The 21,657-nt window shown below is 43.3% G+C and overlaps 1 protein-coding gene across 2 annotated transcripts in view; it reads left to right on the plus strand.

Moving 5' to 3' along the window:
• Nucleotides 1-14,116: 14,116 nt before the first annotated feature.
• The window catches only part of ZMIZ2 (zinc finger MIZ-type containing 2), a 105,908-nt gene continuing 98,367 nt past the window's right edge, over nucleotides 14,117-21,657 (plus strand). Inside the window, exon 1 of one of the 2 annotated variants that reach the window (XM_042473267.1) lies at nucleotides 14,117-14,557. The gene's annotated coding sequence lies outside the window, so the exon portion shown is untranslated. Of the gene's footprint in view, nucleotides 14,558-16,347; nucleotides 16,469-21,657 lie in introns of those variants that run through there. The other variant, XM_042473268.1, reaches the window with a different exon arrangement.

Below are 21,657 nucleotides of genomic sequence, written 5' to 3' on the forward strand. Positions count from 1 at the left end.
CGGAGGCTGCGCCATTTGGTTGCAGGCAGGATGGTACCCTCTCCTTTGGCCATGTCGTCACTGGGAGATTCTCCAAGTCCAGAAAATGTAATGTCCATTTGCAACTCAAAGATGCTTCCTTTGGAATCTAGCATGTCTCCTTCCTTTGTGAAGCCACAGGCAACTTTGTAGGTAGAGAACACTGAATTTCTCAAGTTTCCTGGACTTGGAGAATCTCCCAGTGACCACATTGCCAAAGGTGCCAGCCTGCAAATAAGCCCTTCTTACCATCTGTAGTACTATAGACCAGAAACAGCAAAATGCAGGCCTATGACCAACATCTTTATTTTTTCTCTCTCTCCTGCATGTTTTAACGCCTTGCCTGATGAAGAAGCCAGTGTGCTTGCAACGTGTAATTGTGCATTTTGATTGCCCCAACAAAGGTAGCATTGTTGGGAAGTTATTGGATTCCCTTGATCGAGGTACTATACTTCTATTGACACAACCTAGAATCGCATTGGCCTTTTTAGCTGCCGCATCACACTGTTGACTCATGTTCAACTTGTGGTCTACTAGGACTCCTAGATCCCTTTCACATGTAGCCAAGTGTCCCCCATCCTATATCTATGCATTTCGGGTTTTTTACCTAAGTTCAGTATCTTACATTTCTCTGTGTTGAAATTCATTTAGTTAGCTTTGGCCCAGCTTTCTAATCTATTAAGGTCATTTTGAATTTTGATCCTCTCTTCTGGGGTATTAGCTACTCCTCCAAATTTGGTGTCACAATATCTCTCCCCCCCTTCTCCGAGCGCATTGGTCCATTCTGTACTCCCCCCTCAAATTACTCCAATGAATCAACCCACCTCTTCTTTGTCCCCAGGCAGTGCCTCTGGGGTGCCCCTCCTTTCCCTGGCAATTGGGGGGGGGATAGAATTAAGGTGGCACCAGAGAGCTCTTAAGGTGGACTGGGCCTAATAGTCAAGCATTGCATCAATGAGGCAAAGAAGCTATTGACTTGCAGCCAGAAATGCAAAAACACTGGATTTTCAAAATGCATCTTAATTTCTATGAAATATTGTATAGTAATGCCATTTTAAAAACAATTTGCATTTAGTCTAAAACTCACCATAACCTGCATGTTGTTGTTGTTGTTGTTGTTGTTGTTACACTAAAATGCAGGTTATGGTTGGTTTTAGACTACATGCAAGTTGTGCGTTATTTGTTTTACTACTGCTTTAGTGAAAAACATCATCATCATCATCATCATCATCATCATCATCATGGCAACCCCCATTTGAAGAAACTTTCCAAGGAAAACCCCACGATGAGGCCGCCATAAATTAGAAATGACTTGAAGGCACACCGCAGCAAATTATTATTGTTATTGTTGTTTTTGTTGTGTTTATATACACAACAACATGCAGGTTATGGTGGGTTTTAGACTCTGATAGGATATAGGGACTCAAGGCGGCCAAAACTCAAATTCAAAACAATGCAAATTAAAAAGAATACAAAAGGCGTTAAAATGTAGATACGGTGTTTGAAAAACAATGAAACAATTTCCAATTTTCAAAAGGTAAAAACATTATTAAGTGTCACACAATATACTCACTTCCATGCCAACATTCTCTGAAGATGCCAGCCACAGATGCTGGCGAAATGTCAGGAATAAACTCTTCCACAACACGGCCACACAGCCTGGAAAACCCATACAAAAACTCTTACACATTAAGTATTAAAATATATGAAAAACTCTATACGTTTGGCAATTGTCTGGCAATTTTGCAATGTTTTAATCCTACTTGATAGGTGGATTTCAAGCTAATGGGAGCCAGTATGTGATGTAACCGTGTGGCACCCCAGATGTTGTTGGACCACAGCTCCCATCATCCCTCACAATTGGGTATGTTGGAATTGCAGCTCAACTTAAGAAGGGTATCATCTTGACAAACATGGCAATTCATATTTGGAGAATACCAAAAAAGTGTCTGCACAAGTGCAGATATGGTAGAATCATAGAGTTGTAAGAGACTCCAAGGGCCGTCCATTCTACCTTTCTCGTCCTTTCGTTCAAGGACCACTGTTCTGAGTCAGGATATCTGGCCACTTCATCCTTAGGGATCATGGGAGCAGTAGTTCACCACAAGTTCTCCATCCCTGGTCCACAGCATCAGTGCTGGAGACATGTAGTGCAATCAGAAAATGCAGGGCAATAGATTTTAAATGCAGCTCTTTAGCATAAGTCAGAGATTCCCCCCCCCCAGTTTGCATTGTGGGCTAACATTTAATCTGCCCCCTTAGAGCACTTAATTTCTTGCTCTCTCGAGTGGAACTGGCTAATGTGGAACTGGAGGAGTTGGCAGAATCAAAGTGGTGGTAATTAAGACCCAATGGGCATGTAAAGTATTACCCCCTTTACTGCCAGTTTCACAGGCGCACGCAGAAATGCTCCCCCAGTGCCCTATCTCTGATGCACAATCATGTGAGCAGGTGGTACATTACCAGCGTCCCAACTACACTGTTCAAACTACAGTGGGAACAGTGGTGTATAAATAGTTAGGTGCAAAGTCCCAGACAAGGGCAACTTTGAAGAGCATTGTAAATAGATAATGCTCAGATAGCATTGGCCAGAGAGCTATCATGTGCCTAGAGCATGACTAAGCTGAGGAGTTGTGTTGGGCAGCTGCAAAACTGGAGGAACTCGGGATTCCTTGTTTATTGCTTACACACACCACCACCAACAACAAATAATTATGTAAAGCCTTAAGGACTGGCACGTTTACTGTATATATTCATGTATAGGTCTAGAAATGTGGGTCAAAAATTGACCCAAAAACTAGAGTCAACTTATGCACGGTCAATGTAAGTAGTGTATCTTAACTCTTATTTAAAGAAGGAACCATCCCCTGGTGAAAAGCAAGAATATAATCATTCCTGAAGCACTGACTCCCTCTAGTCTCTCATCTATCCAGCCTTGAGAGTAAGCACAAAAAGTTATGTCTGGTGGAAATTTATACGTTCTTAGACATTGTTTTGCTTTGCTTCATCCTTCAGATCCTTTGCTATATGCCCCTAAATTTTGTCCTTGACGTATCCACGGGTCATATCAAAATCCATAATTTTGGCCCCAAAACTTCCCCTCCACTTAGACATGAGGCTGATTTATAGTCAAGTATATACAGCAATCTGGCATACAATTTTGGGGACTGGGGCCGACTTTTTCATCCATGGCTCTACATATTAAATAAAACTTTAAATTTTAACAAAAGAATACAAAAATTAATTCTTTTACATTTTTCTTTAAAAACATCACAACTTACAAAATTTTTACCTTAACCACATAAAGCTATGTACATGTAAATACATTTAGGCTGTGCATATGAGACTGTAATTTAAGGGTATAATTTTAATTTTACTTGTTGTTTATATCACAACTATTAGCATTACATTCAGTGATATATGAGAATTATGATTTATGAATAACGTTAGTACAAAAAAAATTACTAAGGATACTGTATGGTGTGATATGGGGAAAAAGTCAATGTTGGGGGTGACACTGAGTTACACTGGTTCTAATACTTTATGGTCCAGGTTTTTGGAGAGTGTTGTTACAACTCCAGGGATCTCTGGTAAATGCCCTCAAAGAAGGCCCTTTCTTGTTCAGCCAAAAAGTGTCGGTGGTTTAAAGGAATAAGCAGTTGACCATCCAACAGCACTCCAAGACTGAAAGTTCAAATCACTACCCAACTATAAAAACTCTTTGGGTAATCTTGGGCATCTGATAGATGCCAGCCACAGATGCTGGCGAAACATCAGGAATAAACTCTTCTGGAACATGACCACATAGCCTGAAAAACCCACAAAAAACTATGAATAGCCTTCGACTTCACAGATCTTGGGCAAGTTACACTCTCTCACCCTCAGAGGAAGACAAGGGTAAACCTCCACTGAGTAAATCTGGCAAACAAAACCCATGGGAGGATTGCCTTAGGGTCACCATAAATCAAAAGCCACATGAAGGCTGCTGCTGGTTTTACGTCTTAATCCATCCATTACCTTTTTTGTACCTCTCTTTCCCCAAACCTTGCTTGGATGCCCCACTTTTGCAAGTCAGCTTTCTCCAGATTCTGCAAATGTCCTTTGTCCTCATTTTGCAGTTGGATCATAAACTGGGCAGTCGAGATTGAAGATCCCATCACACTTTGAATTATTTTACTTTCTTTTTCCCCCTCTTAGATGGGTCATTATTCAAATTTTATTCCAAGAAGTTGCTTTTCTGAACACTAAATAGACCAAGGTTCTCGAGAAACAGATGTATGACACGGACTCAAACCTTGCAATGTCTCTGACAGGCCACATTGTTTCTAGAAAGCCAAACTAATAGGGGATCCGCAAAGGCCCTTCTTTTGAAGAGTTTAGCCCCACGTAAGCTTCTTGTGGGATCCTGGAAGGCTGTCTTCGTGTCTTTGATTTCTCTCATCCCACCCACATGCATTGCGAGGATGTTCTGACTGTCGAAATCGCGTCAGCCCTGCCGAGCTGCTGAGTAACAATTCTCTGGCGTACATAGTGAAAGGTCATCCAAGGTGAAAGCAGATTGCCTCTGCTTTCATTTCAAATTCCTGAGAAGGATGGTTTCCTGAGGCAGAACAGAGGTGGAATGGATGAGTCCTTGTCTCAGAAAGCTCCCACTTCCTGAAAAAGTCACTCTTTGCCACAGTTAAACACACATGAAATGAAAGGGAGGAAAAAAGAAAAAGAAAGACAGAGAGGCCCTCAGAGTCAATATCTGAGACTGAGCCTTGTAAACTTCCTATTTTGGACTTTGGCTCCCAGAGTTCCATACCTTCCATCTGTTCCAGTTTCACAGGAGAGTCCTGATTAATCCTCTGTCATCCCACTTTTTAACCTGCTTTTAAAATGTCCCAGTTTCTCTCTCCTTCTCCCTCTTTGTCCTCAGCTTATTTCAATTGCTGCAAAGTGAGTTCAAAGTACAAAATTAGTTTGCAGTCAGTGGAGAAAGATGAGTGGAGGGGGCAGAACCATGCACTTCCCAGTAGGCTCTACTGCTGCTGCTGCTGCTGCTGCATGCCTTCAAGTCACTTCCAACTTATGACGACCTTAAAGCAAACCTATAATGAGGTTCTCTTGGCAGGTTTCTTCAGGGGGAATTTGATATGCCCATCCTCTGAGTCTGAGAGAGCGTGACATGCACAAGGTCATCCAGTGGGTTGACATGGCCAAGCCAGGATTTGAACCCAGGTCTCCAGAGTTGTAGTCCAAACCACTACACCATATTGGCTCCCAAAAGGTGGGAACAAAATGCTACAGCTTCTCCCAGCTTATATGTTCTTCCTCATTAATAACATTTGCCATTTTTGACACTGTGCTGATGTTGGTTGGCCACACGTATTCTAGTTTTCATCTGTGAAAGGTTGGAGGGTATGTGGTCCCCAAGCCACCATGATGGTAGCAAAGGAGCTGTGGTCAGAAAAAACAACATCGCTTAACAAGTGGTAGGACAGGAAACTCTTGCTGCAGATACTGTAACAAAGTGTGGTTCATTTCTCATGATCAGCTCATACACACATCTTCCTGCTGCACAATAGGAAGAAAAGCCTTTGTGGGGCTGGCTGAACAGGGAGAAGCAGTGCACCAAAAAGAAGCTCAGAGGCAGTTCATCTTTTTTGTATGCAGAAAGGCTCTGGTTCTGTTCCCAAGTATCTCTGTTTTTAAACGGATCAGGTAACAGTTAATGAGCAACATACTGTCCAACTGTCCCAATTTGGCAGGGACAGTCACAATACATTCTCTGTCATCCCACTGTACAGATGTTTTCCAAATGTCTCAAGTTCTTTCTTCTGCTCCCAGTTTCAGCTGGGGGAAAAACAGAAGCTGGGGAAGAAACAGAAAAGTTTCTTCTGTTGTGACCAGGAGGCCTGCAGCCTGTCCATTCTCATGCCCCCCCAACATTTTGCAGCTGAAAACCAGGGCATATATGGCTTGATAATATCAGAGTGTGGTCAACGCTGTAACATTTATTCATCAGGAAGAACACACAACCTAGAGCAGGCTACAGCAGTTTGCTTTTGCCTGAGTTCACTGAGTTAACAGAGTGAAAACTACTTATGCACTTTGAACTCTGTTTGCTGCAATTGAAATAAGCTGAAGACAAAGGAAGAAAGTGGGGAGAGGAGAGAGAAACTGGGACATTTTAAAAGCGGCTGAAAAGTGGGATGATAGGGGATTAATTAGGACTGTCCCTGCCAAATTGGATAGTTGGGAGGTCCGCAGTCTTCAAAAGAGGATTTAAAGGCTGAATGAATCACTAGTAAGTATAACAGATATTTGATCTCACTTAGCAAAGAAGGAATAGCTGATCTCCACTTTCAAATTGCACTACCTAGCCTCTGGGCACATGCTCAACTTAGCAATACATTGTCAAAACTAGAAGCGCATACTAATCTTTTCAAGCATAATTTTTTCATGCATAAATCTATTCCTGCGCTGTTTTGGAGCTGACATCCCTCACAAAATCTATATGCTGTTTAGTGCTGGTGTGCATTGCTATCCATCAGCCTCATCAGGGCCTTGGTTGCACACCTTTAATGTTTACACTCACATAACACTATCCTAAATGACAACTTGTTAGTTGTAGACATTATAATAACACCTTACTAGCTGGAACTATCCAGAAATGTTTATAGACTTGCTTTCATGCTAAATGGAGTCAATCACTTGTTTAAATATGATAGCAATTCCCCCCATCCAACAACCCCCTTGGCAATCCACTATAGTTCTGCAATATTAACATCTGTACATAATTCCAACACTATGATTCCATTTTAACTGTACTAGCTGCATCCTATCAAATCCTAGGATTAATAGTTTGGTGAGGCACTAGAGCTCTCTGGCTAAGAAATCTAAATTCCCCTCCCATGACTACAAATCTCAGGCTTTCAGTGGCTGGAACCATGTGCTAGAATCTTAGTGCTAGAATTGTGTTGTGTGAAAAGGCCCCAAGAGATGAATTTTCTTCCAGCTGCAGCCACTGGAGAGATGCCTGTAATGGAGTTCTAGTCATTCTTTAATTTCCAGTTGAGATTAGTGGGCAATGGGCCTCTGTGAGGATTGTTTTAATATGTGCATCGCTTATTTGTCCTTTTAAATTGATGTGTGTGTTTAACCAAAATGTTTATAGCTGATGTTGTGTGTTTGTTTATTGTTGTTGTCCCCGCCTTGATCCATGGGGAGAGGCAGGTAAGAAAGAAATATAAATAGTAGTAGCAGTAGTAGTAATAGTGGTGGTGGCGGTGGTGGTGGTGGTAGTTCCTTTGAGCGAATCTCTGCTCATGATGCATGGAAAACTGGTGCACGGGTGTGATTTCTGAATGAAGAAGGCACAGGTTGTAGCAAGTGTATTATCTTTTAAGGCTTCGTAAATAGCCAGGGACTTTGCATTTCTCTTGATTGTGGATTCAGTGTATCATTTGGTCAGATTGTGGTGGAGCAGACTTCTTTTCTCTGCTGGAAAGGGTTGGAAGCAAATAGTTTAAAGGCCATTTCTGCATGGGAGAGTTCCCTTTGCTGTCATAACCAGTTTTTCTGGAACCCAGGGAAAGCCTTGGTCACACACCAGGATGCCAGTGGAGCTTGGAAATCCGGATTGACTGGAGACAGTGCTCAGGGTTTTGTCTTCTCAACAGGTGAGATCAGTTAGGTGGGGTCTTTTCAGGCTCCACAGATGTGAGTGAAATAAATATCACGTGTAGACTCATGACAGCATTTCATCTTTTGTGCTGCCATCTAAGTGACAATGCTCCTTGGGCTGGGTCAGATCATACCATTTTCTCACTATGAGCAGCCCTTCCTGACAGTTCTTGGGCATATGCATTCATCTGGACAAGTGCAAAGTTGTGAATGGAGTGATCACAGATGTGGTGACAGCAGCAATTCCTGCAATCACAGTAGCCAGGAAACTGTTACCAGCCGTATCCATGATTGCCCTGGTTCACACCTTATGTTTCTCTGTGTATGTGGCCAAGGGAAATTAAATATTCTCACATGGAGTAGCAGAAACGATGTCAGCTCAACTGACCATCACAGAAAGGTCAACATGGAGTTTGCTTTAAACTACTCTGTGCAATTGTTTCTCTGTGTTTAGCAGTCAGGAAAGCCATGGGCTTGAGCCTGCAGGACCTGAGCAGGGAGGCAGAGGATAGTGGGGCTTAGAGATTACTCCTTCAATTGTTAAGTTAAGGGATTCAAACGCTGATCTATAGAGTTGTAGTCCAATCCTCAAACCACTACACTATGCTGGCTCTCCTGTTTTGAATACCAGGACTGAAAGGATTTGACATTCATTGAGCATGACTTGGAGTGTTCAGAGATGATTTCTGTGTTATGGTCACACCTGCCTGTTTTTTAAACAAGTGATGAGATTCCGTATATTGTTGTTTTTTAAAGACTATTTTGAGCCTGCAATAGGTCTGATTAACCCTGAATTGAACACACAATTCATTTCTGGTTACACCAAGCTTCTTTCATTTCCCTATAATAATGTAGGACAAAGGAGGTGATTGAGGAGTTAACCTGTTGCTGTTGTTGTGTGCCTTCAAGTCATTTCCTATCATGGGGTTTTCTTGGCAAAATTTGATCAGAGGAGGTTTGCCATTGCCTTTCCTTACAGCATGGCATAGCTGTTTGAATGTTGGACTACAACACTCTGGAGACCAGGCTTCGATTCCCAGCTCAGCCATGAAATCCATTGGGTGACCTTAGGCAAGTCGCATGCTCTCAGCCTCAGAGGAAGGCAATGGAAAACCGCTTCTTAACAACCCTTGCCAAGAAAACCCTAGGATGGGGTCACTATAAGTTGGAAACACCTTGAAGGCACACCACAACAAATAAGTTTTTGCTAAACAATTGGGAGTCAGAGATCCTTTCCGGTATTCAAAGGCTATATTAGTTAATGTATGTTCTGCCCAGGTAAAAGTCATCAACTCTTTCCCTGAATGCAAAAGTACACAATACAATACTTGAACCTTGGGCTATTCCTCCTGCACCATTTTGTGAAGCCTTAATTATAAAAGTAACTGTTATTGGGAAAGGAGTCAGTGCACTGTTGCTGCAGAACCAACTGAATCTTTTTCCAATAACAGAACCAAGGGAGAGTTTTTCCAGTAACAAAGATACAGTATAGGCTAAGGTACTGGTTCTTCCTCTGAAATATTGCCTACAGCACCTGGTATTCATTGGCTGTCTCCCATCCAAGTACTAACCAGGGATGACTTTACTTAGCTTCCAAGATCAGGTGGGAACTGGTGCCTTTAGGGCATTTAGGCATTATTTGAGGGTATTTAGGCATGATATAACATGACTTAGGCCTGTTACAGACTGCCAAAATAAAGCTGCTTTGGGTCTCTTTGGAGATATGCTGTTTAAATGATGCATGCATCCTAAAAATCTGGAAGCTGCTCCAAATCTGCACTCCTGTGCTTAGGAATGGAGTGTGGCTTTGGCGCAACCTCTGGACTCTTAGGACCCATGCATCATTTAAATAGCATACCTCCAAAGAGACATGAAGCAGCTTTATTTTGGCAGTCTGTAACAGGCCTTACTCTTGCATTTATCCCTTCCAGCCAAAGAGTTTTAAATACAGGTAGGTGTGTGTGTGGTGCGCCTTCAAGTCAACCCTAAGGTGAACCTATCCTGGAGTTTTCTTGGCAAGATTTGTTCAGAGGAGGTTTGCCATTGCCTTCCCCTCAGGCTGAGAGAGTGTCTCCCAGTGGGTTTCATGGCCAAGTGGAGAATCGAACCCTGATCTCTAGAGTCCTAGTCCAACACTCAAACCACTATGCCACACTGGTGCTCCTGCTTTAGTCTTTGAGAATACTTCTGGACTCTTTGTCCTATTCTCCCAGTGTTTTCTCTTCTGATGCTCTCCCTACTTGTCCTGAGAGATCATTAAATGCTGGTGTTTTCAGATAAGTATCCATCACCCCATTGTAAGTTTGGCTTCTGTGCCCTGGGGCAAGGGAAAGATGGGGAGGGTTAGTAATGCTAGTTGCACCCTTTGTTTATGCCCCTTTCTTGGGATGTGCAAGCATCTTTTGGTGTCCATCTCCAAACAAGGACCCATTTGAGCAGTCACTTTAGTTCTTTTGCAAAAGTTGCTTCCAGGCAGCCAGGTGGAAAAAGAGCCACATGTTGTTTGTTTCCTAGATGGGAAAAGCTGCTCAAAGGCATATAACAAATATACAACATCAGAAGGACTTGGAAAGAATTCATTACAATCAATTATTTACTCCTAATTTGTTAAAATGTTTAACAACAGTTTGAAAAGCTACTTTTTATCCTGTTAAGCAGCCATAACATTCAAACATTGGGTCCTGAGTAACATTTCATTTCATTTTAATTTGTTTTGGGGAGGATTTCTTAAGAGGGTGTTTTGCCATATGAGCCACTATTTGTTAATTTTATTTGATTTTCTGGAGATTTTAAAGCAATATGTTACTAATGGGCTATTAATGATTAACCCAACAAATTAATTTATAATTTCCACTAACATGATTAACTTCAAGAAATTAATTTCTAAAGGAACACTTTAGAAACAGCTTAAACATCAGTAATTCCAAAGGCTGAGGCTGCATCCACATTGCATAAATAATCCAGGTTGACACTTTAACTGGCACACCTCAATGCTCTGGATTTCTGGCAATTGTTCTGCTCTGGTGTCACAACAAACTACAACTCCCATAATTCCATAGCATTGAGCCATGCCAGTTAAAGTGGTGCCAGTTAATGTGATGCCAGTTAAAGTGGAATTGTAATACGTAGCTCTGCTCCGGTGCCACAACAAACTACAGTTCTCAGAATTCCTTAATGAGAGACTTCTAGGATTCCCAATCATTAATGCACCTGAACAGCAGTCGTCTTGTCCTATTGCCTTCCACTTTACTAAACACTGGAGTGTTTTCCAGTATTTCATACCATGTCATGATACGTCCGAAGTACAATAGCCTCAGTTTAGTCATCTTGGCCTGTTACAGACTGCCAAAATAAAGCTGCTTCGGGTCTCTTTGGAGGTATGCTGTGTAAATGATGCATGCATTCTAAGAATCCAGAAGCTGCACCAAAGCTGCATTCCAGTGTTTAGGATTGGAGTGTAGCTTTGGCACGACCTCCGGACTCTTAGGACCCATGAATCATTTAAATAGCATACCTCCAAAGAGACCTGAAGCAGCTTTATTTTGGCAGTCTGTAACAGGCCATAGGCTCCCAGGGAGAGTTCAGGCCTGATTTGCTCTAGGACCCATTCATTTGTCTTTTTAGCAGTCTATGCTATCCATAGAGCTCTCTTCCAACTCCGCATTTTGAATGAGTTGCTTTTCTTCCTGCCATCTTTCTTTAATGTCCAGCTTTCACAACCATCTGCAGAAACTGGTCACTGGCGCATTAGGAAAAAATACTTGCCAGCGCCACAGATCAAATTGCCAGAGAAGCACTGAACCCTATGGGCACCATGAGATTTGTATTTCTGTATTAATTTGTATTAGGAGCCAAGTGTGGTGTAATGGTTTGAGCATTGGACTAGGACTCTGGGGACCAGGGTTTGGATCCTGGCTTGGCCAAGTCAGCCCATTGGGTGCCCTTGGGCAAGTCACACTCTCTGTCTCAGAGGATGGCAATGGCAAACCCACTCTGAAGAAACGGGCCAAGAAAACCCCAAAATACACCTTAGGGTTGCCATACGTCGAAAATGACTTGAAGGCGCACAGCAACAACAACAACAACAACTAGTTTTGATAATTATTTCATAATAAGAATCTTTTATACTTGCCCAGAAAACGCCATGATAGGATGGCCTTAGGGTCGCCACAAGTCAGAAGGGACTTGAAGGCAAACAGTAATAATCTGAGAACCTTTGGGGACTATAAAGAAGAATGTGTGTGTGTGTGTGTGTGTGTGTGTTGTGTGCCTTCAAGTCATTTCCAACCTATGGTGACCTTAAGGCAAACCTATGTTGGGATTATCTTGGCTAGATTTGTTCAGAGGAGGTTTGCCATTGCCTTCACCTGAGGCTGAGAGTATGTGACTTGCCCAAGATCACCCAGTGAAAGAAGAATAGAAGTAGTCAAAAGAAAGAAACATCCACATGGTAGTTGGGGAAGTACTCTAAGGGTGACAGACTCTTGCCTTTCCCTCCCGGAGATATTGCCACTTCCTTGCCCTCTAGGCCTTCGCCGGGGCATTATTTAATGCAGTCGACAGATCTCCAAGCCTTGTAGGTTCAGCTGGATTCTGAATAAAATAGATAACTAGCTGCACGTTTACTTGATTTATTTGCTTTTTTGATATGCATCCCAGCAGGCGAGGTAATTCGGAGCTCTGCAGTTGAGGAGGACTTCCCCTTTAGAGGGTGAAATATGAGCAACTTCACTCACTTTAAAAAGAACTGAGCCCTGCTGCATTTAGGGCATATAGAGAGGGAAATCTGTCCATCTTGTTCTTGAAGGGTTTCTCAGTCTCCCCCTGCCATTCTGTTTCATTCTCATGTTTGTAGCAAACCTTGTCCTCCATGGGAATACACATGCATATCCCCGCAATGTTAAGTGACATATGTCAATCAGTGTGGTGTAGTGCTTTGAGTACCAGAGTGGGAGATCAGCGTTCAGATCCTTTTTTGACCCTGAAAACCTATAAGGAGACCTTGAGCATGTCACATTCTCTCAACCTCAGAGGAAGGCAATGGAAAACCCCGCGGCGGGGGAACAAATCCTGCCAATAAAACCCCATGGTAGGATTGCCTCAAGTAAAAAATGAATTAAAGGTGCAGAAAAAGACAGTAATGTGTTTAGTTCGCCAGGCTTGAAAGGGAGGAGCTTTTGGAGTTGTGCATTCCTGCATGGCAGAAAGAGGTTAAACTGGATGTCCTGTGGGGATTTCTTCCAATTCTAAGATTCAGTGTATTCCTGCATGGCCAAATAGGGTTGGGCTAGATTGCCCCTGGAGGTATCTTCTAAATCTCTAGGGCCTGTTACAGACTGCCAAAATAAAGCTGCTTCTGGTCTCTTTGGAGGTATGCTATTTAAATGACGCATGGGTCCTAAGAGTCCGGAGATTGCGCCAAAGCCACACTCCATTCCTAAGCACTGGAGGGCAGCTTTGGTGCAGCTTCCAGATTCTTAGGGTGCATGCATCATTTAAACAGCATACCTCCAAAGAGACCCCAAGCAGCTTTAGGATTAATTGCCTTCCTGCATGGCTGAATGGGGCTGGACTAGATTGACACTGGAGGTCTCTTCCAAATCTCTAGGATGCTATGCATTCCTGCATGGCAGAAAGGCCTTGGACTGGATGGCCCTTCCAGTTCTAGGATTCTATGTATCCCTGCATGGTTGAATGGGGCTGGACTAGATTGCCCCTGGAGGTCTCTTCCAAATCTCTAGGATTCAATGCCTTCCTGCATGGCTGAATGGGGTTGGACTGGACGACCCTTCCTTCCAATTGTAGTTTTCTATGCCTTCCTGCATGGCTGAATGGGGCTGGACTAGATTGACACTGGAAGTCTCTTCCCACTCTCTAGGATGCCATGCATTCCTGCATGGCAGAAAGGCCTTGGACTGGATGGCCCTTCCAGTTCTAGGATTCTATGTATCCCTGCACGGTTGAATGGGGCTGGACTAGATTGCCCCTGGAGGTCTCTTCCAGCTCTCTAGTCTTCTATGCATGGCAGAATGAGGTTCTCTTCCTACTCTGTAATTCTGGCAGAAAGGGGTTGGAGTGGATGCCCCTTGGGGATGATGGGTCTCTCCCACTCTGGAGGGTCCTGTGCATTCCTGCATGGCTGAGTGGGGCTGGAGTGGAGAGGCCTTCCAAGTGGAGTGTTCTAGGCATTCCTGCCTGGCTGAATGGGGTCAGACTGGATGGTCTCCTGGGGCCCCTTCCCTGGGCTTCTCTGAAGAACAAAGGGGGCCTCTCCTCTGGGGCCATCCTTCCTCCTTCCATCTTGGCGGCCACCCAGAGAGCGAAGGAGGAGGCAGGAAGGCAGGGCAGCAGCAGCAGCAGGAGGAGGAGGAGGAGGGCTCTCTGTGTCTCAGTCTCTACTAGTCTCTGTGTGTCTGGGGCTTGGAGCTTCGTGGCCAGAAGAGGCGGAGTGCTGCTGCTGGGGCTGCAGGGCCTCCTCCTATTCCTCCTCCTGCTGCTCTTGCTCTTCTATTGTGCAAAGCGGAATGGAGGGGGTCAGCCGAGGCCTGGGGCTGGGGCTCCTGCAGAGGCAGTAAAGGAGAAAGGGAAGAAGGAGGAGAAGGAGAAGAAGGAGGAGGAGAGGAGCCACTGCTGCTGCGTCCCCTTCCTTCTCCTCTTCCTCTTCCTCCTCCTCTTCTTCAGGGGGCTTTGTTAGCTCCTCTTCGCCCTCAGACCCCCGACAGCATGACTGCCCTCTGAGGAAGGAAGAAAGAAGGAGAAAGAGAAGGAGAAGGAGGAGAGGAAGGACCACAGAGGAGCCCTTCCAGGAAGGCAGAGGCAGCGCAGGGCCATTTTCACCCGGAGGAGCCTCGCTCTCCATTGCTCCCAGGTATTGGCTACTCTTGCTTCTTCTCTTCCTTTTCTTTGCCTCCTCTTTTGGGGGTGAAAGGAGGAAGGTGGGGGGCTTTTTTTGGGGGGGAGGAGGAGAGGGTGGCCAAAGGGGTCCTCCTTTTCACCTCCAAAATGGAGGACCTCCCAGGAAAAAGAGGAGGACCTGACCCAAGAGGAAAAGCTCAGAGCCCTGCTAGAAAGGAGAGGGGGAGAGATACAGTCATAGATAGATAGATAGATAGATAGATAGAGGATATATAGATAGATAAGTTGGTAGAGGGTGGATGGATAGATAGATAGATAGATAGATAGATAGATAGATAGATAATTATGGTGACAGACTAGCATTAGGATAACAAAATCCAGCACTCATATCAATGTAAAATGCATGCTTCTTAGGCAGGCTCCAAATGGAGGACATTCCAGAAGGAAATGGAGGACCTGGCCCAATAAAAATCTTGAAACGTTGATAGAAATGATAGATAGATAGATAGATAGATAGATAGATAGATAGATAGATATTATGGTTACAGACCAGCATAAGAACAACAAAACCCAGCATGATTCTGAGGCAGGCACCAAATGGAGGACATTCCAGAAGAAAATGGAGGACCTGGCCCAATAAAAAAAGGTTAAAACACTTAGAATTGATAGATAAGTAGATAAGTCCATAGACAGATAGATAGATAGATATGGTAGATATTATGGTTACAGAGCAGCATAAGGACAACAAAATACAGCATTCACATAAATATAAAAATCCATGCTTCTATTATTATTATTATTATTATTATTATTAACCTTTATTTATAAAGCGCTGTAAATTTACACAGCGCTGTACATACAATCTTTTGGAGGACATTCCAGAAGGAAATGGAGGACCTGGCCCAATTTTAACAAAAGCTAAAAACCCTCATATAAATAATGGAGATATAGATAGATATTTATTTATTATGGGATGACAACATGCACCATTCATATAAATCCATGCTTCTGTGGCGGGCTCTGAATGGAGGACATTCCAAAGAAATGGAGGACTTGGCCCAATATTTTTAAAAAGAGCTAAAACACTCATATAAATAATAGATAGACAGATAGATATTGCAGTCACAGACCATCATTTGGAGACAAAAACACAGGATTCATATAAAGGCAAAGCCATGCTTCTGAGGCACACTCCAAATGGAGGGCATTTGGGAATGGAGAGGAGGTGGAAATGGAGGACATGTCCTGGAAATGGAGGACACCTGGTCCCCCCTGAGCATGGAAAAGCAAGGTGAGGGTATTGTTTCCCCTTCAGCTTGGAAGGAGATTTGGGAGAGGGGGGGTTGGAGGTGTTGTGCCCCCCTTGGAATAAGGGCATTTGGGGGAGAGGAGAGAAGTGGGGCGTGGGTGCCCTTGCCCTCATGGCGCCTTTGCCCTCCTGCCATCTCTGCAGCCCGGGTGGGTTTTGCCCTTTCTGGGCATGGTGGTGGGCACTGGGGGTGACTGGAGAGAAAGAGAGGGAGGGAAGGAGAAAGAGCCACCCAGTCCTTCAGGGCACCCAACCAAGCCAGGCTGCCATGTTTTATTGTTTGTTCTGTATCTGTCTTGTCTGTCTGTAGTGATGGGCTTGGCAGGGTTGGCTAAGGGATGCCAATCCAGGGGGACAGGGGATTGGGTGATCTCTATGGCAACAAGAAGGGATGCCATGGGGAGAGAGGTGGGCACAGTGTGGTACCTGCCAGGAGAGATTTGGGCACTGTTGGAAGGCAGAGTGAGGTGGCTCTCTCTCTCAGTCTCTGCAAGGGTGAGCAGCACCTGCTGTGTGTCCAGCTGTTGGTGGATCTGGGCTGGAGAGAGGAGGGGAATCTTGTGCTGGGAAAAAAGAGCATCTTCTGGATGTGAGAATATCGTGACCTGGACCTCGGTTAGTCGATGCTTTGGTTCTTTGACGCAACCTTCTTTCTCAAGTGGCACCTCAGGGGTTTTTCCCAGAGCTGGAGAAACATAAAATGTCAAAAGGTGCCCACTCTTGTAGAAGAGACGCTGCATTATTGTTCAGTTCCCTCCATTGTAGTGCTCTCCAGATGGATTGGGTGACGGATCTCATCAGCCACGTTCATTGGGCAGGCTGTTTGGCTCTTGATGGGTCTTGCAGTTAAAAACATCTGGTAGGCACCAGCTTGGGGAATGGCTCCTATAGTGCCACAGCTGGAAATGAATGAGATGAGGAGGTCAGGTCTTACAAAGGAGCTGGAAGGTGCTTCACCAGGAAGGATACTTTTTTTCCTGGGGAGAAGAGAGCTTCAGTGGAGAGGACTTGGGCAGAATTTCAGTCCTCAGTGTTGGGTGAAAAGCCAAGAAAGGGAGCAAAAGAGTGTGTTCCTACCCTGTGCCTTCTTTTCTTTAAAGATCTTGAGCTACAGTATTTGAACGCAGACAGAGCTGGGGATGAGAAGGTGGAGCAAGACAGTGCCTACCATAAATCTAGTAGCTTGTGTTACTCTGATATTTGTGCAGTTCCAGTCTGTTTTTGCTAGCTTCCTAGTATTTTTTTTTAATCCGGTGAAAGAAAGAAGCAAACAAAAGAGGGTTCTTGTGATTGTTGTTTTTACTTTAATTCAACTGTGAAATTGTACCTTTCTCTTGTGCAGTAATCTACAGCTGATCCAAATTTTCTTCTGCCACTGCTCTTGTTCTCTAGCATTCTAGTAGTAGTAGTAGTAGTAGTAGTAGTAGTAGTAGTATTGGTCTGGATGGTTGAATGCAGTGAAGGGTGGGGAGGGCATCAGTTCTTTATGTTACCAGTTGCTCAGCCCATTTTGTCCTCTGTTTCTCTAAACATTGCTAAGACTGTCTGGTAGAGGGTTTTCCAAGTTTATGTGAGGCTGAGATTCATAGGATAGGTGGGTATCCTGCAAACATGACAAACTTACACCATGTGCCTTATGAGTATCTGAGGATAAGAAGACTCCTTGCTCCTCTTAATTTTAATTAGTAAATGAATTAATAGCCAAATTTTTGGCCTTAGTTAGTGAGATCCACCAAAGCAATCAGATTCAAATAAAATCATAGAGGGGGAGATGGAGGGGAAGAGAAGAAAATACTAAAAGCCATAAATGAGGACAATATGAATGAAACAGGAATAAAATAAAGCACATCAGTGCCAAAACAGAAAAGCAGACAGAGAGGAGGGCCTAGCACAGTTCATATTCACCCAGTTCAAGCACATGTTTAAAAATGGGTATTTTTGAACTAGGAAATTTCCTGATTGCAAATTAGACTTTTTATTATCCATTTAACTCAGCATTCTCTGCACTTCGCAGTCTTTGTGGTCTTCCGGATGGGACTTCACCATCCAGCATGGCCAATGGTCAAGGATTTTAGGATTTTATGTCCAAAATATCTGGAGGACCAAAAGATGTGAAGCATTAGTTTGCATCGGGGATAGGAAAGTTTAGGCCCTCCGAACATTGGACATCAGTTCACTTAAATCTTAGCTAGCATCATTGAGAGAACATGGGAACTGCAGTCCAACAACATTTGGACAGAGACAGGTTGTCCACCCCGGTCTAATAGTTACTGGTTGTGGCTTTGTGTGGTTCAAACATGCATTCTGCATGCTAGGTGTGTGCTTTGCCACTGAACCATGTCTATTCTCTGGAGCAGAAGACAAAACAGATTGAGAATTTCACAAATCTGGGTGCCACAGTCAAGCAGGCTCTGTCCTGTCTACACATCCAGTCTTGCCTCAGACAGCAGTGGGCATAGGGCCGGTCCTTGTTACCAAGATGTTATGACACATGTCCCTTTCCCTGGTTGTGCAACTTTAGGAAAGCGAGAAAGTTTGTAGTCCCAGTACTCTGCTTGAGTTTGTAAATACATAAGGTGTCACATTTCATGGAAATCAGAATGAACAGAGACATCACAGAGCAGGGAACACTCAGCAAGAGTTGGGCTGGTTGGGCTGATCCTGCAAAGCTTGTCCTGCTGGCCTCTGGTTCTTTTGCCTTCGGTGTATTGTTTTTTTCTTAGCAATTTGCTAATTTGGGGATCCTAGTACAAGATATTAGTTTGTAGAATCAGTAAGTAGAGAGATCTTGTAGCACCTTTGAGACTAATTGAAAAAAAGGAGTTGGCAGCATGAGCTTTTGTGGCCTAAGTATTTAATTGTTTGCATGTGGATGAATCTGTGGAGGTTAGACACTATGATCTTGTTTCTTTCCCCCTTGGTCACTTTTTCTCTGTGCCAGTTTACAGCTCTTGAGAAAAGAGGTTGACATTTCTGTGCAGTCCTTGCATACCCAATCTTAGCTTTGTCTTTGGTTTGGACATCTTGTGTGCCAGTGTGCCACCAATAGTTTTTCATTACTGGGTGATGAATGCACCTGGAACTCAAAGCACGGACAATTTGGATTTTAAAGTATTATTTGGGAGATGAGGTGGTGTGAAAGTGCTTCATCTGTGAAGGTTTTTTTTTTCACCATGCAAGAGATGGACATGCATGAACTATAGGATGCCCTTAGCTTTTTGCACATAATCCATTCTCAGTCTGAGCTAAAACCATTCGTATTCAGGGCCAATTCTTATCCATGGGCGTACATTCCCACAAGGAAAGCAGCATAAATTACCTCGTGATAAGGGATTAAAGTTTTAGATCTGTTTTTCTTGGATAGAAATTGAGGGCTGTAGCATCTTCCTTTTGTGGCTAGAGTGTCAGCAAGGAAATGATTGTTTTGCAAGGATTATTGGCACTTGGCATTAGGGAGAAGAGCAGAGCTAACCTAGAGTTACATTCTTGTTCTACACTGACATTGTAAGGAACTGTGATAGACAGCGCCAAAATGAACTCGTTGATTATAGCAATATTACAGGATTAAATCTGGCATTTGTTAACCCAGTAATGATTTACAAATATAACACTAATTCCTTGGATTCGGATGAATGAAGCAGTGGTAGCGACGTCTGTTGGTATGTCCAGCCAAATTCCCATATCTTAGTACAACTGGACAACCAGAGTCATTGATACATTAGCAGTCAGTAAAAGAAATTGCACAAGTAGAAGTTTTCCTTGCCTCCTTGGATGTTTTCAGAAATATAAATCCAGGAAAGCCTTTGCAGTTGGCACAAACAACTGTTAAGTGTACCAATATTATTAATGCACCGGCGGTGATTAATGGAGGCACTGTTCTAAACTTTATAGCCATTTCCCCTTTTATTGAAATTCATGTAGAAAAAGTTTAATGACAATTTGTTAATTTGTTTGACACTAGCTGTGGGTCAGCCTTTGACACAAAAAGTGGTGATTTAGAGCGAACCCTCCAAAATACAAGCAAAAAGTAGCCCTGCAAAATAAAAGCAATGCAGCTACGCTAATGCAAGGAAACATGTAAAAAGTACACGAAACAGTGATGCTGTGTATTAATTACCAGGCAGGTACTGGAATAAGAGTATTTTCATGTTTGTGAAAGGGAGTATAAGCTTGGAGAAATGTTTTCTGCAACCTAGTTGCCACTGTACACAATTTAGCGTATAGGCCTGGATTGTGGTAAAATACATTCAGGACCTCAAGAAGTTTGCAAAAGTGTTTGGGACTGCAGCCTCAGGACGGTTGCTCACATGCCAAACAGGACTTTGGAACAAAAATAGTAACAGTAGTAACAAATCTGGCGATTTATTTGCAGAGCGCAGGAGGCAATGCACTTGCTTAAAATTCAGTGGAATTGCCTCTTGGAAGCAATTCAGTGGAGTTGCCTGTTGGTATTCAGCCCTCTGGAACAAAGTGTCATCTCTCAGAACTATGCAGGGCTCAGAGCCAAACTGAGCAATCAGCAGCCTAACCTGACACATTTGTTTGTCAGAGGGTTTCACATCAGACTGCAGTGGGGGGGAAGTCAAATATTTGAATACACTGTCTTCCCACCCACAAAAAGACTTACAGTACCTTCTATCTCTCTTGAATGCTACTTTTACACTATAGGAATATGCGGGAGACAATATGGAAACACTTGATCGTTCATCTTATGGAGCATGGTGTTTAGAACAGGATTCCCAACATCTGTCACCACTGCTTATGCTAGCTAGTTCCAGGCCTGATGGTAATTACAGTACAAAATAATGTGGTGGTCCATACATTCCTCTCTTTTGCTTGACAGTTGTGGGATAGTCTTCTATCTATAAGGGATTTTAAAAAACAGATTCCTTGACTAAAGTTATCCCAAGAGTGTAGTGGTTTAAGTGGTGGACTACGACTCTAGAGACCAGGGTTCGATTCCAGCTTGGCCATGATACCCACTGTTTCACGCCCAGTTTCAATACCATTTGGGCAAGTCCTTGGGCAAGTCACAGGCTCTCAGCCTCAGAAGAAGGCAATGACAAACCTCCTCTGAACAAATCATGCCAAGAAAACCCCATGATAGATTTGCTTTAGGGTTGCCATAAGTCAGAAATGACTTGAAGGCACACAACAACAACAACAAAGGTTATTGCACTTCTTTTTTAAAAAGGTCCCACTTCTGGACTTTTTAATAGGGAGACAAGCTGTTGAAACTTTCCCTGCTGTGGAGCTAAACATCACCCACCTGTAATTGCTGCATATCACAACATTGCTAAAGGCTAATGCAAGAACTGGGTGAGAAGTTGGCAATCCTATCTCCAGCAACCCAAAAGAGTTGGCCAACCTTAAATCATGATGGCTGTGTGTGTTAATGATAAATTTTATGGGTATATAAACAAAATGAGAAAAACGTAAACCTCATACAGTACACATAACTACTCACCCACCCAAACAGACAGAAAAGGAAACAATTGATGACTCCCCACCTTCTAAATGAAATAATATAACACCAAATGGTATTGAAACTTCTCAATACTACTAAAAAAAACAATTATAACTTTTGACCAACAACAACAAAAAAGCAAAGAGACTTCAGGCATCTTAAATGATGGTAAAGGATGACTTCCTACTCCCCACTATTAAAATATCTTGTAAAGGTGTGATTTGAACCTGAGCGATGTTAGAGATTGTGAAGGCAGAATTAAGAGCTAGTCATTATTACAGATTAATTAATCTGAAGTGAGGAAAGGGAGTGATCATACAGATCCATTTTCAACAGG

Source organism: Sceloporus undulatus, chromosome 6, assembly GCF_019175285.1.
Source record: "Sceloporus undulatus isolate JIND9_A2432 ecotype Alabama chromosome 6, SceUnd_v1.1, whole genome shotgun sequence".
Taxonomy (NCBI): Eukaryota; Metazoa; Chordata; class Lepidosauria; order Squamata; family Phrynosomatidae; genus Sceloporus; species Sceloporus undulatus.